Below are 15,189 nucleotides of genomic sequence, written 5' to 3' on the forward strand. Positions count from 1 at the left end.
TCCCCCGCCCGCCGCGGCCGTTGGCGTCACGTGGCAGACGCGGTGCGCATGCGCGGCGGGCAGATGGACGGGCGCGCGGGCTGCCCGGCAGTTGGGGTTCTGGCCGGAGGTGCAGGCGTGCAGCGGGCTGTGTGCTGCGAAGCACGGTTACTAGCAGGGCCGTGTTATCCTAAATCCAGTCAAATCCCAAACCCACGTAATAATAATCATATAATAACACAGGCACTAATATTATATTCCTATACTATAATGTTTAATTTTGTACAGCAATAATATACAGTAGTAATATAAATTATGTAGCTCATCAGATCAGCTATCGGCCCCTGACAATGTCTGCACTGGAGAGCTGTCGCATCACCAAAGTACAGCTCGAGTAGCTAGTTGAGGTGTTCGGAGGGGTATAGCTGCAGCAACATGAAACTTAAAATTGCTTGTTGAGCCTTCTTGATCAACGTTTCGGCTTTCCAAACTGGGAAGTAACTCTTGTAGGTCAAAATACAAGAGGGGCATGCATCTTTTCACCTGAAGTGCCATGCCTTACATATCTGATTGTTATGTCGCCTTCTGATGCGACACTCTCCCGTTCGCCTGAGACGGCACGGAGGCTCCCCCAGCCTCCGGGCCAATGAGCACTGACACCAATATGAGGATGCTGCAAATGGCGTTTATTGTACGCATGTATTTGCTTATATACCTACAAGCATACTGCTATCTCTACGTCATATCCTTCCTCTTCCTTCCTCTTTCCGTGCCATCGCGAGATCTTCCGATCGCCGTTCCCTACATCTCCCCCTCCCCATGCTTTGACTATGCTATTTGCTTTAAATTGCCGTGTCGCGGGTTAAGCGTTCATAGTGTGGGTGTGGGTGGGACCACCCCTTTTCTAGCAGTTGTCTTACCAAGCATCTAAACACTAGTCTACATACTAATATACCTAGCACGAGCATCAGTAGCAGGTGCAACTCTTCTATTAGTAATTGCCTGGCCCATGGTCCTAGCCCAAGCCAATTACCACTACTGAACCCAGAAGGTCAAGCTCTTGCGGGTCCCAGGGCAATGACGCATTCAGCGTGTCAATGCTCTCTCAGCTTTGGTAGGTCTACGGTCAAATTCAATGGGACCCCTATTAAGCATGTCTTAAAAGGGCTGCCCCGCACCCACCAACGTCAGGCAAAATTGCTTATTTCCTGTCCAGTTTGCCAGGTGAGTCATAGATTGTTACTACCCCATTTCGCTAACATTGGTTCGCCTTTCACCCCTTGGAGTCCCAGTCCCAGCATCGCTACAAGGAGAGCTACTTGGGTTGCTCCCCCTGCCATCTTCTCGGGTTTTCTGGTTACGCGTTCTTCTTGTGGTTTCACGCGCCTTTTCTCATCTGTTCTTCTTCTCCTGTCTGCTGTCTTTGCTGCTAGAAGGGATCATCAGCTTTTCAGGGTGGTCCTCCCCTGCAATAAAACTCAGACATTCATTAATTCACCTGACTCCCTGCTTCCTGTCTTGTCCTTGCCCTGAGGTCTGGGCGTATCCACTTCATAGGGACCCATCTTACCATTTCTCCCTGCCTGACCGCTGCATACCCTCGTCCTTGGGTTACCAGCTGCCACCCCTCTTCCCATTCCCCTTTTTCCGGGATTCGAACCTTTACGTCTGGTCCCTCGTGCATCGCTCGGACCACCCAATGCTTTTCCGCTGGCGTCTTGTTCTCCTCCCCCCTGATGAACTGATTCAGACCGAATAAGGCGCGCATAATTATTTCTGATTGTTTGTGCGCGGGGATTCTTTGTGTATATCCTTCCCCCTCCCCAAGAATCTCGATCCTTTGCTTTAAAGTGCGGTTTGCTCGCTCGACAATGGCTTGACCTGTGCTATTATAGGCAATACCGTGTACTAGCTTAATTCCCCAGCGTACGGCCCATTCTCTCGTGCTTTGCGCTGTGAAACACGTGCCGTTGTCTGTTTTAATAGTTTCTGGGGCACCCAGCCAGGCCATTGCCGTGTGCCAATGCAACTGTGCCGCCCGCGCTGTGACTCGTTTATGTTGGGTCGCAACGATGATACCGCTGTGTGTGTCTACTGTGACAGCCAGCCAGGGCCGTGGTCGAAGTCGCTGGCACATTGTGAAGTCCGTTTGCCATATTTGGTTTCCTTTCAGCCCCCTGGGGTTGATGCCGGCGCCCCACAGGGGGGTTTTTTGGCAATATGGGCAAGCCGCAACCACTTCACGAGCCGTGGTGAGGGGGATGTTGCAGCTTTTTGCCAGTGCTTTTGCACCAACATGGAGAAGGTCGTGCACCTGCCTTGCTTCTGCGACTGTCCACACACCTTTGGCCGCTTGATCGGCTTTATTGTTGCCTTCTTGGTACACTCCTTGGATTGCCTCATGACTCCGAACATGAATAACAGAGGCAGTGGCCCGCCGTTGTTGTAGGGCTTCTTCTAGCATTAGCGCAATGGGCGATCCGGCCCATCCGGGTAATGACATGTTGTGTAACAATTTAAAGACGAACATGGAGTCTGTCACTACATTCAAATGCTCTTCTGGCCACATTTGCAATGCCTGCGCCACAGCTCGGGCCTCTAGATGCTGTACGCTACTGTCCGGCTCGCTGATCTTCACTCGGTGCCATTGGGCCTTTTGATCTTGCCACACAACAACCGCTGCCCTGGTCACCGATGACGCGTCGGTGAACACTGTGCGCCCTGGTGCAGGTCGCTGTAGCACTCGGGCTTTCAGATGGGGCCGAAGGACGGTGAGGTGTGTATACATCTCCAGCACAGGTGATAATCTGATTGTTCCTGGGAATCCTTCTAAAGCTATTGCTATACTATCTTGTTTCTGGACCACGCTGTCCCATTGATTCCTTTTTACCGGCAGGTAAATGGACTCAGGCTCCTTCGCGAAGTGCCGAACGGTGGCGGTTCGTCCCTTCTGTATCATCTGTGCCAACGCTGTTACGATTGTGACGTATGCCGTACTTATTTGGTTTGACACTATCCACCATACGACTTCCGGACGCTCCGGTGTCCCTTGTCCTAGAACGCCTATGGCTCCTGTTCTTGTAACTGCCACGTACAGATTGATTGGTCTGGCCGGGTCGTATCTCGTTACTCCGCCCTTTGCCATGAGATCTTCTATTTTTCGGAGGGCTTCTAACGCGTTCGGTGTCATCTGCCTCGGTTCCCATGGTTTGTGGCCCTTGAGCAACTCGAACAGTGGCTCCATCCACTCCTTGGGAATACCTATCAGCCCTCGCAGCCATTGGAGAGCTCCAACCAATTGCTGTACATCATGCAACGTCCGTATCTCTTTATTGAGCTTTATCGGCTGTGGGACCACAGCTCTGGGGAGGATGGTGGTTCCCAGATAGTCGACAGATTCTCCCCTTTGCGTCTTTGCTTTCTGAACGTACAGTCCCGCTTCATTTAGGCAGTTAATTACTGCCTGTTCTGCCTGATCGGTTTCTTGCTGGGTCTCTGCAGCTATTAGGAGGTCGTCCATGTAATGGATGATAAGCGCGCGCGGGAACTGCGCTCTTACCGGCTGCAATACCTTAGCTACTGCCGCCTGACAAATCGTAGGTGAATTTTTTATGCCCTGCGGGAGGACTGTCCATTGATATCGCGCTGCTGGCTCCTGCAGATTCTCTGAGGGCAGTGTGAAGGCAAATCGAGCTTTGTCCTGAGGGGCTAATGGTATAGAGAAAAAGCAATCTTGGATATCCATCACCACCACTGGCCAATTCTTTGGTATTGCTGATGGTAGTGGCAACCCTGTTGTTTGATACATTCCAACATCACCGCTCCTTTTGCAGCGTCTGGTAAAGATGCAAGTTCTACTGCTGCCTGTAGCCTGTCACAAAACTTGTCAAACGGCTCTCCCACTCTCTGCTTCACAGTCGTCCATGGGTCTGCCTGCTGCACCAGTGGCCCAATATCATCAAAGGCCTTTCGAGATGCTTCTGTTGTCACCAGTATCTCCCGAGGTGTCAGGCCCGCTGCCTGCTGCTGGGGTGTAGCCATGGCCGCATCATTTCCTCTTAACCGCATTAGGGTGGATTGGCCCAGTGGGTTCTGCGGGTCTGCCTGTGCGGCCATCAACGCCTGCTGTAAGCGCGAGGTCCACGCTTCTTTCCACATAAGGACCATCGTGGGTGATAAAACCAGTCGCGCGAGGGCGCGACAATCCCACGGTATTAGGCCTCCCGCGTGTGCAGCGTCCAGCAACGTCTGTGTCACTGGGTGTCGCAGGCCCTGTTCTTGCACTGCTTTCAATAGCTGTTGTACCGTCTTTGGATCGAGGGGCATCCATTCCACTGCCCCCCCCCCGGGGCAACTCGTACTGGGAAGGCCCCTATTGGCGCACGAAACTTGAGGCCACTCAGGGCACATTCCGTCGCTATCAGTTTCCAGTCTGTTAGGGGAATTTCTTTTCCCCCTCCCGCTTGGGTGAAACCTGCTGTCTCTGATGGCCCTCTTTGTTTAGCTGCTGCCTCTGATAGCCCTCTTTGTTTAGCTATTGCCTCTAATAGCCCTCTTTGTTTAGCTATTTCTTCTGATAGCCCTCTTTGTTTAGCTGTTTCTTCTTCCAGAGCTGTAAGCAGCATAAACATCTGCTCCATATCTCTTGTGACTTTCCTCCTCTTTTTTTTTTTTTTTTTTTTTTTTTTTTTTTTTTTTTTTTTCTCCTTCGCCTCTGACTGCGGCGGGGGAACTCCGCCCTAGTTGCTACACCTGAGTCTTCAGTCTCCTCCTTCCGCAATGCTGGTCGACGCCCACTCCTCTCTCGGCCAGCGCCATCTTTTCCCGGGTGCGGGACCCTCGGTTTTTCCCCTGCTTCTGGTCTTTCCCCTGCTTCTTCTCTTCTTTCGTCTTCCCACTGCACCCGAATCATGGCCCCCAGTAGCCAGTCTCGGGGATCATCCACTATAAGCAGTCTTTCCTTTTCTTCTGCCTCCTCCACTTTCACCTTGCTTTCTTTTCCTCTACCCGCCTCTGGCTTTTTCATATCTCGGTCTCCACAAAGGTCTCCTGGTTCTCCTAGTTCTCCCCCTTCCATCGCCCTCATTTCTTTCCACGGATACCGCGGCGGAGGCGGAGAAGAGGGCGTTATTGGGTAAGCCTCTGGAGTTTTTGCCTCCCCCTCTCCCTGCTCTGGATCTTGATTAACCGCCTCCTCCTTTATGTCTGTTTCCACACTCTCCGTTTTCACTTCATCCCCTACTATCGCCTCTCCCTCTATCGCCTCCGTTCGCTCCTCTGCGTTTGCTGCTGTCTGTGTTGCCATTTCCGCGGACATGTGTAGCGCCGCGCGGGCAGCCTGCCAGGTCTCAAGCTCCTCCCTAGTCCTTTCTAAAATGATCGTTATATCTCCCCACGTCTTAAGCTCTGCGGCCTTCTTAGTGGCCATAGCTCTCTGAGCAAGTGCTCGAGTGCACTTCTCCCAGTTAGAAGGGGAAAAAATGTCCCCTGGTCTAACTATCGCTCCATCTTTCAGGAGCCGCCCGACGCAGTTCGCAACTGCATTCGCTCTCATAGAGAGCACCCATTCCCGGGCACCCACGCGTACAACCTTAAGTACCGCGTCCATGATCCGGATCCTCCCGACCGCCTGCGGTCCGCCGTCTCAGCTATCACGTCGGGGTCACCACTTGTCGCCTTCTGATGCGACACTCTCCCGTTCGCCTGAGACGGCACGGAGGCTCCCCCAGCCTCCGGGCCAATGAGCACTGACACCAATATGAGGATGCTGCAAATGGCGTTTATTGTACGCATGTATTTGCTTATATACCTACAAGCATACTGCTATCTCTACGTCATATCCTTCCTCTTCCTTCCTCTTTCCGTGCCATCGCGAGATCTTCCGATCGCCGTTCCCTACATTGTTAGGTAGCGGAAAGGACATTAGCAAAAGGAGAATTTGGATGTAGATCTGTAACTCAGGCTACACCTTTGCTTCTGTTGAGGTCGAATGGTGGAAATACCGGGAAAATGACTTCATCTCAGTTGATCGAGCACAACTGGAGGCCATGGAGCGATAGACATGTTGAGAAGTTGGTGGAGAGTTGTGACCCTGGGTGACCAAAAACATACTCTGTCCCTGAACAAGGTGAAAGCTTTGTACAGAGTGAATCTATCATGACGTTTACTACGCTAGTGTCATGGATGTCCATTTACTGAAGGAGAGGCCATTATGGGGCACAGCAGTATAATCCTTTAATCGTTGTAGCTGGTTTTTGGATTTTTTTTTTTTACTCCTTTTCTGTGAATAATAAATTATACCAGGGATTTCAGAGTTCCAGTGTGCATATAGGAGAGGAGGAATTTCATGCTGACAATTTTTTTTTTTGTCTCAGTATAGAAGTGAATAGGTAGATGTGAAGGTAGTTTAGAAACATTGCACAATAGTATTTCTGCAGTACATTTAGCATAAGTAACTGCCAAACTGTGTATGGGCAGACTTATTTTGACTTTTCAGCTTAGGGATCATGTAGGGTCATGTAAGATCATATATAAATTATTTCAACAGTGATTAGCTAATAAACTGTTAACAAGTTTAACTATTAGTGATAGTTAACTGGAAAAATGAGTTCAAGGTCTGTTACATAAACAAGGAGATAGAATCTGGCATTAGAGTGAAGCTAATTTAAATATCATGTATGCTATTTGACTATCATTTGTACATCTTTCTTTTGAAAATTCATGATCTTTGTCATGGGAATATTTCAGGTGCTTTGGGATGACAAATGTATCTTCAATAAATGAAAGTTTGCTCCACTTGCTGTGTGCTAGAGGGAAGATAATAAAAGATAATAAATAAATAAAAGATAATCCTCTTGTTTCAATAAGGTAAGATAGTCTTTGAATTTTCAGAATAGGAAAAAACCCTACAATAATTTGTGTTCATTATCGTGAAACAATTATTAATATCTTTGCAGATTTCTTTTTGTTTTTTAAAAAGCTGAAATTTATACACCAGCCTTTAATACTGTACAAATTTAAATTGACTGCAAGTTTAGAGAAAAATAAAGATTTACTATGAGAGAGAAACCTAAGAAAATGATGCATTTTTTAATTATTTAATGAAACATATTCTTGAATGTGATGCAACTTTGGAGCTTCATATGAAGGTTGGTTTGACAGCCATATATGAGTTTTCTCAGTGTACCTGCTTGTTAGAAATTATTGTTCAATTTATTATTTGGAGCCAGAAAAGGAAAAGAGAAACACAAATGATGACATTCTGCAATCATTCTGGTATATAAAGGTTTCTGAGAGAGGAGTCCCAGAGTTATATTCCCCCATTCCACATGTAAATTGTAGATCTCGTCTTGCTTACAAAAGAATAAAAGAACTTTCACTTTCATATTGCACATCCAAAAGGTGACAGAACTTGAGTGCCAGTAAAAGACCCTCAGACTGCTAAATTGTCCATTAAAATTAATGGGGCTTACTTGACTTTTCCCTTTGAGAAAAATGAAATTGGACAATTTTTTGAATTCCTCAAAGTAGGCCTTGTAGGTGAACTGAAAGATCTGAGAAATTGCTTTGCAAGATTATGTGAGTGTCAAGGTTGTCTGGGAAGGGGGTTTTCATCAGGGATTGAAATGATAACTCGGAGAAAGGCACTTAGGAGCTCTGTACATTCTGTTTCTTTTTCTCTTTTTGCTAGTTCAATGAAAACTGCACAGTATGCTTCCTGATACTGCTAGAGACAGAGGGCCCTCTACAGAACACATCTATTTCCCTTCCCCTGTGCCCTCTCAGTCTGTAGATGTCACCCTTTATGAAGTCCTTGCAGAATGACTTTAAGGCAGTCTTGAGAGATGAAGAAACGAGGACTGACACTCAACAGTCCATGCTTCTCCGCTCCGATAGGATACCCAGGTGCAAGCTGTCCTCGACATATTACATTCTTAAACCCTGAATCAGCACTGCCAAATTTGATAGCTCTTTAAACCACATTCTAATCACTATTATTTATACTGAGGACAGCACAGCCCAATATATCTATGCTTATCCTTGCATAGGTCAAGGAACTTTTCCAGCAAGCAATGAAAGAGAGATGAAGCAATCTGTCTTCTATTAATGATGCTTCCCCCAATTATATGCAAACTAAATGAACTATAAACTGTGGTGAAGGACTGCAGAAGGATGTATTCTGGAAAGAAACCGTACAGATAATACAGTTTCTAAAGACATGTATAAACTTAAAATCATATGTTTCACTTACACAACTCAGCAGGAGATCGGTGCTTTAATGCTTTTTAGAATATGACTAAGCACCTCTTTAGGAAGGTGCTTTTTAAAATCCAGATATTCAGGGCTACATTAATTGCTACTTTTAATGTCTTCATTAGTTATTGACCAAACTAATGAAGCTATTATTTAAAAAAAATGTGAAAGAGAATTTTATGTCCTGGATGTAAAAATGGTGTTTAGAGTTTGAAGGTAAGGAATCTTTGCTCAGTTTGAGAAAATGCTGTATAAAAAGGGATTTGAATGGTACACAGGGTTCCCGTGCTGCAAACAGGCATAGCCCAGAGGAGACAGGGAATGACTCTTTCCCTACACTTACAATTATAGAGCCAGAAACAACTGTATCTACTATCACTGAAGCAAAGAAATTCTGTGATGTTCTTGTGATGGTACTCCTGAGTGTAAGGCTTATTTTCACTAAAATAATAAGTTATATTTCTGTTTAAGTTTTTGACAAAGTGCCTTGAAGGGGGACTGAGGAGTCTCATCCATGTTTAGTATTATATTTCCATGTTTTTTTATTACCTTTCATCCTTGTAGTACCCAAAGGCTCTGGTAGAGTTAGGATCAGTTTCTTGTGCTCAAGAACATGCAGTAATTAAGAAGAGTAAGCCTACAAAAAAAAATCTGTTTCTTATGCTGCTTATTGTAAATCATGTGCATATACTTAGGAACACATCGTATAATTTTAAATGCTTTTCTTAATAGTGGGTTTGGAGGGATATTTGCTAATAAAAATCACTGCATTTTATGCACTCCGTATTTTGTTTTTTTACTTTAAGCAGAGATGTAAAAAGAGTTAACAATAAATGTTGCTCTTTTATAGTTCTTTTGTAAAATTGGGTTGCCAAATACAGTTTGCTTTTAGTATAATGGCACATTGCTGAAGGTAGACAAGCTAGTTTAATTTGTTGCAAAGAAGAAATCGTTTTTATATACAACTATAAAAAATTCAAGGTATTGCCAATATAATAGTTTATAGCAGCAATAAATTGTTTTAAGGATTTTAAAATGAGTTCTTATTATTGGTCTGAACAAATGTTGCTTTGGAAAGTTTTCAGCTGTAGCAGTTTCTTCTAGTATTCCAGTCAACATTATTTTGTTTCATTACTCTCATATGAATCTTTAGATCCAACAGATTCCAGTAGTATCTAGTCTGTTTACCTAAAGATAGTAAGTCAGAACAGGTCAGGATTTGTATCATGCATTGTTATGCTTGACTCTCTATCGTGGTCCCCTGTTTATTTTTTCTTAGCTGAACTGGTAGTTCCCAAGTGTGTCGGGTGCATGGACCAGTTGTGATGCTGTGCGCCTTCCCCCCGCACCAATGTGCGCTCTCCCCCTCAATCTGACCACCCCATAAACAGCATGTAGGCAGGGACTAATTGAGCAAGCACCAACTAAGGCCTGTCTAGCATGCAAATATGACTATGAGTCAATCATCTCCCCCCCATAAATAGGGGGCAGCCCAGAGCCCATTGAGCTCTCTTGTACAGCAGCGAGCTGCACTGCGGAAACTCCCCTTGAGCAGGGACGCCTCTCAAGGTTACTCCTTGAGGTCGAGAGATTCCTTACCCACGACAGATGTGATTAATAGTATGCTGAAACTAATAGCATGCTGAAACTTTGCAAAACTTCGCAAAACTTTGCTGTGCTGTATCTCTAATTGATTGTGCACATAATCCTTTAGACACCCAGGCTCCTCTCTGAAGGAGTTTGGAAAGCGAGGGGGTCCATTCTGAACCTCATAACTCAATGGGAGGGTCTTCTTTGCACACTTTGCACCTAATCCTTAGACATAAACCATTGACCAAGTCTGGGAGTAGGATTGGATCCAGCAGCACTCAGGCTCCTCTCTGAAGGAGTTTGGAGAACAAGGGGGTCCTTTCTGAACCTCATGACTCAACAGGAGGGTCTCCCTGACACTGACCCTGTCTTCCACACGGTAAATGAGTGAACCTTGCCATCAAACCTCGTTAGATCATTATCTTATTTGCAATTGCACTTTGTTAAGGCACTATCTTACTGTAAAAAAACATAGTGCTGCTTCTCTCCTATACACTCCACTCATCTGCGACACCAGCGTCATCCCCTGCTCTGCACAGGGGCATTGTAAGGTTCTTAGTGGTGCAGCATAGTTCAGTGCAAGTGTTTGGCAGCAACAGTTTTTTTACTGTCAGCTGCAGCTGAGAATCTTTTGCCTGCTTTACCCCTGTGTCCTGGTCAACTGATGAGCAAAAAGGCACAAAGGTCCCCAAAAGAAAGAGCCAGCATGAGTGGGCTATATGAACTATCCTAACAGCCACAGCTCACTTCTTTTCTGAGCAACTCCAGCATACCCAGAGAATTACCTGCACATATATGCCATTCCTAGCAAAATCAGTCTGCACAGTGCTCTCATTTGATACACCCACAGTGGGCCAGTCTGTTCCCAAAAGCACTGATTAGTCTCCAGAATGGTGAATGGCCTGTGACCCCTTCCTGAGGCTAAAAGTATACAGGACACTTGCTGCCCAAAACAGTTGGATACCTCCTCCCTGCACCAAACAAAGATTTAACTTAATTTGACTGTTCACAGATGTGTTTTCTCCCAACAACTAATCAAAACAACTGATCTCCCAACAAGAAATCTAAAATACAGACCTTGATGGCACTGGGTTGATTACACAAACTGAAAGTTGGCCCTACTGCTGTATCATATTTGGTAGGAAAGAGTCTGAAGGTCTTTCTGAATTTTTTCCCAGTTGCTGTTAGAGAAAATGGGGAGAGGATGAGGTCTAATGAAAATTTCACTCAGTCTGAAGACCACCTCTTTGCCTATGGGCCAGCTGTAGAAGCATGCAGTTAAATGTGTTCTCTGGTACCTAAAAACATTGTGGCCTCTGAATGTGTGACACACATTCACTCTAGAAAACAGTGTCCTAAATTTATAAGGCTTAGGAAATTGGATTTGAGTTGCAGACAGGGGGAGGTGCTTCAAAATCAGGAATACTGCTTAGGCCTTTCATTGCTTTGTTAACATCTAATCCATCAGTTGTAGAGATTTATGTTTATGACTGTCTCATTACATGCCAGAAATTTACCAGTAATTTCCACTCAGATGAGTATCTTCTTGGCGTGCAGTATTATTTATGTTTTGTAGTTATGTGATGGCCTGTCTCCCTGAAACTTCATGTTTTTGCTTGCTTGTACTAAAGTGTCGAGAATTCAGTATGTTGCCTCAATGGAGAAGTATCCTGCAAAGGGCTTTACCGCAATCCCAAAAGAAGATTTGTATGAACTGTCCAAAAAAAAAAAAAAAAAAAGGAAAAACAAAAAATGTCCACAGTATCTGTGTCATATTGTAAACATCTCCAAAAGGCTTGTTTTAGGAACAGTAAAAATACAGCAGGTACATAAAATGATTACAGAAATCCATTTTTTGCCCTATATGGAACTGTGAAATGATACCGAGGTTTTCTGCTTAAAACTGCCTGGACTATTCACAAAGTGTGAGTTAAATCTCAAAGGCCTAGATTCGCAATGTTATGCACCTAATTTACATTAAAACGTCTGAGAATTGGACACGATTTGCTTCAAAAACCACACAAGGTAGAATTCATTATCAAATTTTACTATAATCCTAAAACAGATGGTGACATTAAAGGAACAGTCAATTTAAAACCTAATTGGTTTGCAACATAAAAGTGAGTTAGAAATGTTTTCAAATACAGCCTACATCTATGAATCAGGCTGTCAAAAAGTACAGCTTTACAGCTGTACTTTAAGAAATATTTTTATCTTTCCTTATTCTCCGTCCTCAAAGACATACTGAATAAAAGAGAGAAATCAGTGGCTGACCATCTTGGGGTAACAGTTAAGTTCTGTCTGAAGAAAATAGAGAAAATGCTTATTTGTTTGCTTAGTTTGGGAATAAATATTTGAAGGTGTTACTTGCAACTGTACAATGAAATAGAGAAGGATTTTTTAATCAAAATCTTCTTTGAGCAATGTAAGTTTAGCAAAATAAAATGTGAAGTTTGTCATCTCCAAGCAAGATGCAGTCAAAATACTCCCTAAAAAAGGTAGGAAAGTTCATAATGGGGCCTGTCTAGACACTATACCAAGACTCAGATATTCTTTAAATCAGGGTTTGAATGGAGATAAACCAGTGAGAATGTCACTGACATTTGCATTATGTCCTTTTACTAAGATGGTATTACAGCAGAAAAGAGATGCTATAATTGCCATAACTAATACCTACCAAAGTTCAGTCTTAAATTGTGTGATTAAGTGCTGTAATACTACCCTAATTTGTTATAGTAAGTAATTTGGTATAGTGAGTTTCCTTTTATATGTCAGCCCTTTTTATCATTAACAGCTTTTCCAGTATGAAAGTTTCAAGAGTGGCTTTGGGGATTTTTCTCACCCTTTTTTATGTATATGTTCCTTCTAGACAAGCTTAAGTGAGTCTGATGACAGATGACATTGCTAAATTAGGTTCTTAGAGTCATTAACACCCATCTTTTCCACCTAATGTAGACTAGCAGAGTACTTACAACAAGAAAAAAAAATCACAGTCAAAATATACTCTCTTATGTACAGTCTTATTCCCAGAAAAGCCTCACCTCACAGAAAGGTTGAAAATACCTTTAAAATCCTAATGTCTGTGTAATCTTTTAATGTTGGTTCATGTATTTGAATCTAAAGCTTCTTTTATGTATGATGGAAAACCAAACTTGCAAACTTTCAACAACTATCTGCCACATTTAACTGAATATTGTAATGTCTGGTTTTCCCTATGTGGGAGATCACGTCCCATCTGAGAAGAGATTTAGAAGGGAAGTGAGAGATCCTCTTATGTAAGTTGCCTGCCTAGATTAGAAGCAATGCAAAAATATATTGACTGTAAGTAAAGCCTGTAGTAGAGTTGTGTTTCAGACTATACTTTACACCCCACAAGACCCTCCATTTTACATCCTTATTTTGTTAGATGTTTGTCTCTGTGAGAAACTTCTGACTATCAAAATATATATAATTATACATATACAAATTTCGCTCTATATATATAATTTAAAAGTTGTCTTTCATAATAAAAGCTTTGACTAGCAAAAAGGGAAAAATAATATCTGAAAAAATATTTTTAGCCCTTACTGCGGTAAGCAGGAACTTACTGTCAGCCAGTACAGTGAACTGTCAATACTCATCAGCATCCAGGCTTGAACAGTCTTATTCAGGATGGTCTAAGAGGCAAATCCCACCACTGCAGCCCACTGCACAGCTGAGTAGTTGGTGATGACACTTATGTCTTTGGTCCTCCTTCCTCCTCCTTCACCTTCATGCATTGTTCACTCTCCCTTCCTCGATATGGGGTGCACATCCCTTACCTCATTTGTCAGTTCTGCTGGGGGCTGGGAGCAGGTTCGTGCTCCTGCCTTTACCAGAGAGGCCACAGGAGTGAGTAGAGGGCAGCCTGCTCCTGGCTCCAAGAGGCGTAGGTGGTAGCCCAGGTGGCACTAGCGAGGATGGGGCCTCAAACCTCCTCCCTCCTGCATGTCCCCATGGATGTTTGGAGCCAAGTGATCACTGAGGGATCAATGGGTGCAGAAGGGTGCAAAGGAAAAGTGCTGAGAGTAGAGACTTGCCTGGGCACTGACATGCATGTTATGACACTCCTCAGTTGTGTTTCGTCCTCAGAAGCCTATAACTGGTATTATACGGTGATGGACTGTCACCTTCACAATTTAGCTTATTTCAAAAAATAGTTATAATGGTAACACTCATCTTTTGGGGGTGCTTTAATAGCAGTAACACTGATTTTTCCCCAAATCAGCTTTGTGCTTCACCAGATCAGGGCAACTTAAGAAAGAAACCCCATGTGAGCAAAATTCAGTCTGGATGCAAAGAAAAGGCCCCTTCAGCATAGCCCTGTGTTCAATGCCCAGCAGTATGTCAGTGAGGCATTTCTCCTTCTCCCCTAGCAAAGGTTGGCCACAAAGTTCCTGAATGTTTACTATCTCCCAGAAATACCATGAAGCTTGTTTTATAGTAAATGAAACTGTGAGGCATTAACTGTAAGAGAAGATAAACTGAGAAGTCAAAACAGTTGTGCATAGAGGCCACAAAAATACAGCTATCAGTCTTCTACATTTCAGCCATTCCCCATCCCTGCTGGCAGTCTATCCAATCATCGTCGTTGTTTTCTGTCCCTGAAGGTGTGACATTTTTTCCTGTACAATCAGAAGATTGCTGTACATGTAAGCCACAAATTTCAAGGGAATTTCTCCAAATTGAAGAGACCCTTTAAAGAGGCCTTTACTGCACAGCTATTATGCCATAAAACTAAATCCAAACAAATTGCTAGTTCCTCCACAATCTCAACTGCCCAGAATTTTAAACTTAAATTCCAGAAATCCAGTTTTTAAATCAGATTTCCTCTATTCTGGTAATTTCTCAATAACCAGGCTTCAGATTCAGTAAGACTTTTGATGATCTACTGCCTTAGAAAGTCTGATCTAACAGCCTCTGTCTGAGCCAGCATCTGTTACTCCTCTTCATTTCACAAATCCCATTATGCTTTTAGTAGCTAAATAGTCCATACTTTCGGCAACTGCTCTGGGCTAAACAGAGTTGTATATCCTTGCATATCTAGTTTTTCCTTCTGTTTGCTTTTTACTCCTTTCCAGTCTTGGAGTAATTGGTCTTTGTGGCCAGATTCAAAATATTTGTGACAGTGTTAGCTATGATCATTGTTTCATAACTGTGGCATTTAATTGAAATGCTTCCTTGTTTGCTTGTTGCTTGCCAGTTTTCCTTGTTATATAAACTGAATGTGTCACTTTTTATAGCAGCACTTTGTTGTAGCTGTAGAAATTTCAAGACTTGTGAATGAGGCTTGTAGTCAGAGGAAGGTTTCAGGCTCAGACTCATACAGGTCATGTATGTCCTTCTTAC

This window comes from Dromaius novaehollandiae, chromosome Z (assembly GCF_036370855.1).
Source record: "Dromaius novaehollandiae isolate bDroNov1 chromosome Z, bDroNov1.hap1, whole genome shotgun sequence".
NCBI classification, from domain to species: domain Eukaryota; kingdom Metazoa; phylum Chordata; class Aves; order Casuariiformes; family Dromaiidae; genus Dromaius; species Dromaius novaehollandiae.